Source organism: Ostrea edulis, chromosome 1 (genome assembly GCF_947568905.1).
Source record: "Ostrea edulis chromosome 1, xbOstEdul1.1, whole genome shotgun sequence".
NCBI classification, from domain to species: Eukaryota; Metazoa; Mollusca; class Bivalvia; order Ostreida; family Ostreidae; genus Ostrea; species Ostrea edulis.
This window is the reverse complement of record NC_079164.1, coordinates 65,339,318-65,343,149: the sequence shown is the minus strand read 5'-3', so window position 1 is coordinate 65,343,149 and position 3,832 is coordinate 65,339,318. Positions and strand designations below refer to the sequence as shown.

The following is a 3,832-nucleotide window of genomic DNA, read 5'->3' as shown; positions in this document are numbered from 1 at the left end:
AACATTATTTAACGACTTGACTTTATGCAAACACACGATTAACTATATTTCAGTCCATTTTTTGCTCTAGGCCTACACGGTATATTTCGTCTAGAACTGAAACAATGACGACATGTTTTAGCTTAGGGAATACATGTAGCTTTTTGGAGTGATGATCAAGGATTATAAGCCCCCATTTTGACCAAACTTTAGTAGTAATGCTGTGGAAAGGTTGTGAAATAAAATTCTAAAGCCTTTAAACATTCATTCTCTTTAAAAATATCAGAATAATCCTCTACTGTTTTGACAGACCGCCGATGCATGTAAACAAATGGCCGGGACCGCGCGTCAACACGCCGTGCTCAGTACATGGGCTAGTTTTGTGATCATCGAATTACATTTTGATGTCTTGAGTAAAGTACAATATCCTATTTTACCCATGTTTAATACCCCTCCACCCCCGGATAGGTATTAGACTGCATAGTCGCAGAAGATTGAAATTACAACCAGACGAGCCTATTATACATGTAACCCAGTTATGCAGATAAAAATAGATATGAAATTAATGTATCTTCGTAGATAAAGTCAAAATACTTGTTTATAATATATTGTATATAATACAAAAATGTCTTCTTGAATTACACACATATTATATATACCTTATAGCCTAACGAACAATTATATTACTATTTAACTTATAGAGTGAGTAAAAGAGGAGGCGCAATGATTGCAAGCAAAGAGTCTCAAGTATAAATTCTACGATGCGTAAAGTTTTTTCTCTCCCATCTATACAACGTCTTATAATAACCAGAAATGTATATCTTTTATTTGCACATGAATTGAAGTTGTGTGTGCGCTGAACTGTTTTTTATATTAATAAATGTTAAAATATTACAATTTAAAAATCTCCACCCTCCTGTGACATCATAAGATTTCGCAAAGTCAATGATTTAATAAGATTTATGCATGACAGGAACTTAATTTTTGAGGTTTTTTTTCAATAGTTATTGTAAAAAGTCTTGTTAACCATAAAATATTTCAAAAGTCTAAGTTCTTTATGAATAATCAATTATATGTTTCAAAATATTGAATCCAAGGGTAATAACTCTATTTTCATTAAATTATTTATCGAGTCCATTATGCGGTAGATTTCCTTTATTTTTCACAAACTTACAACCTTCACAAACTTTCACAAACATTGTATAGTTTTCAAAGAAACAGTTTCATGAAATTGTTATTGTAATGAAGTTCTTTTTGGATTTTGTGTAGGAGTAGAGAAAATGATAAATCGTAGAATAAATAAAAAGAAAATTTATTTAGTAATAAGATAAGAAATATAGAGATGTTTGAAAAACAAAGAAATCACACTTTCACATTCACACACCCATACTCTCTCACCGAGAAAGAAATATAAATTGGTATAATAAACCTGGCAATATTGACAATCAATATAACGTATAACTGTCAAGACAATTCAATAGTTAATACAACAAGTATGTCATTCCAGGCTGAAAATATAACTGGTAATAAATGTATTACATAATGGTTCGAATATAGTCGCTAATTCCGCTAACTACAGAAAAGGTTAAACAGTAGTAAATTACGTTTTATACAAATTTCTCAAATTCCTTTTTGATAAAATGTTAGTTTACTGAAACACAATATGAAAGTTTGACTACTCAGCACAATTCAATTTAACGCCACGTCACACTTGGCACAACCAGGCCTCCATACAGCTCGAACAGCCCCTCCGCTTCCAGTCCCGGACTCACAGGTCTCTCACTGAACAACGATACTGGGTAACGCCGACTTCAAACCAATGGCAACACTAGGCTCACAAAATAATTACCAAGTCCACCACGTGGAACACACATGTACATACAGCACTGTCTCACGTGTTCTGATTCCCACGCCGAGCACCTACTGAAATGCTGAGAGTACTGACTGATATGGCCCAGATAGCTTCTTAAATCCCCTCTGCACTGAAATAGCAATAACTTAACCTAAAACCTATACACAAAGTGACTTGGGTAACAACAAAATTGAAAACACAATACACGAGAAAATTAACCCGAAACCTCGCAAATATTTTCACACAAAAATAGCTTACCGGCTGGAGAAAACCTATGCCCACACAGTAAAATGTTTGTCTCTCTGGCTACCCATTACCCAGACTAACTTCTGGAATTCGCCAAGAAAAGACCCCTGCTGGACAGCATGAAAACGTGACCGCACGCTTGACAAACAGCCACTACTCTGACTGACCAAACCGGTATGCTAAAAATAGCCTTATCGACCAACACTCACACTACGGAAACACCTTACAAGCATAAACAACTATTTACAGACAATACCACAAAAAACTAACAAAATGAAAATTAACTTCATCACAGTTATGAATACCATTATATCGTTACAACCAGTTTTTGTGAAATTTTGATAATGCTGTTTATAATAATAATAATAATACCATATTTATATAGCACCCTTTTCATACACTATGTACGCTCAAAGGTGTTTAAAGGAAAAGGCAACTTTAATTACATTGTTGTTTTTATGAATAAAGTATCACTTACTGATATAGTAAATTACAGTCTTTAACAACAAAAATCCTTGTTTAACAATTAAATCAATATTAATCTATATATTTTAAATTACCTGCCGCTAAGAGAGCTCCCATTGATGTTTAATTTATGACGTCACACCGTCTGTTCCGGTTTATTTCATCAGTAGCACTGTAAACATGACAAGTCACGAACAGTTAAGTTTTGAGACGTATAGATTTCATAAGAAGAAATTGACGTTCAGTCGAGTCGCAGACATTTTTTCATACAAATGTTTCGAACCTCAAATTGTCGTTAAGCAAATGATGGATCCACATTTTACATAGTCTTTTATTTTAAATGACTTGGTTGGGTCGGGGATTTCGAAAAAACAACAACTTTTTTCATACATGTATCTCCCCTTTGCATTAATGTAATTAACTACTCGACAGGAAGGCATCAACCTAGTATTTATTCGTAAGATCTACCACATGCATATCTTTGATGATCTTAGAATCTCATCAAAACCGGAACAGACGGTGTGACGTCAAAATTATTGATTTTTGTGGTCTTGAATACAAAAGAGTTACACATCATGGCAGCCTCTATAGATCGCAGGAATTTCAATTTTTAACGTTTTCAAATTAGTACTGACGCTTATCTAGGCCGTATATCAACAGAATAGTGACAAATCTTTATCATATAATTAATCCTATCATGTAAAAATCTTTTGGGTTGCCTTTCCCTTTCAGGAAAACTGCAATTTTCTGACGTTGATAACAGGTTTATTGTGCTTATTGATAAAAAATTTTTTTTATTAATACTACAACATACTTATTTCATAATTTTTTGGTTACGAAAATATCAATAATCAAATATAAGATTGAACCCGTTCAACCTGTCATTCTAGAGGGGTGGAATTACCTTAAACCCTGATTAAAAAATAATTACATTATAGTTTCGATGCTCCGCATATACAGCCTTGTTAATGTTTAAAGTTCTGAATAGGCCTGTTCGAAAACGTGAGTTATCTCTCTTTGTATTCTAACATTTAGTGTGACTATGACAACTTCCGGGTAGTAACACAATCAGACTGCTCAATATTTTAAGTGTTATGTTGAGTGTGGATGCTGTTCAAAATCGAAAACAATTGAAATCATTTATACGAAAGGATAAGAAAATGTTAATGGAAACAAAAAACAATTTCTTGATCGAGTCAAGGGTGTGATTTTTCGAGGGGGGGGGGGGAGAAAGAATTTTAAAAACCGAATTGAAAAACAGATATTCTATTATTCATTTGTTTACAAATG

The 3,832-nt window shown here is 33.4% G+C and overlaps 1 long non-coding RNA gene across 1 annotated transcript; it reads right to left on the bottom strand.

The window, feature by feature from the left end:
• Window positions 1-1,908: 1,908 nt before the first annotated feature.
• Window positions 1,909-2,365, bottom strand: LOC125660313 (uncharacterized). The gene is made up of 2 exons (XR_008800645.1): window positions 2,090-2,365; window positions 1,909-1,961 (listed from the first exon to the last, which is right to left on the bottom strand). It is a non-coding gene; the product is annotated as an uncharacterized LOC125660313 (long non-coding RNA).
• Between the last annotated feature and the right edge of the window lie 1,467 nt (window positions 2,366-3,832).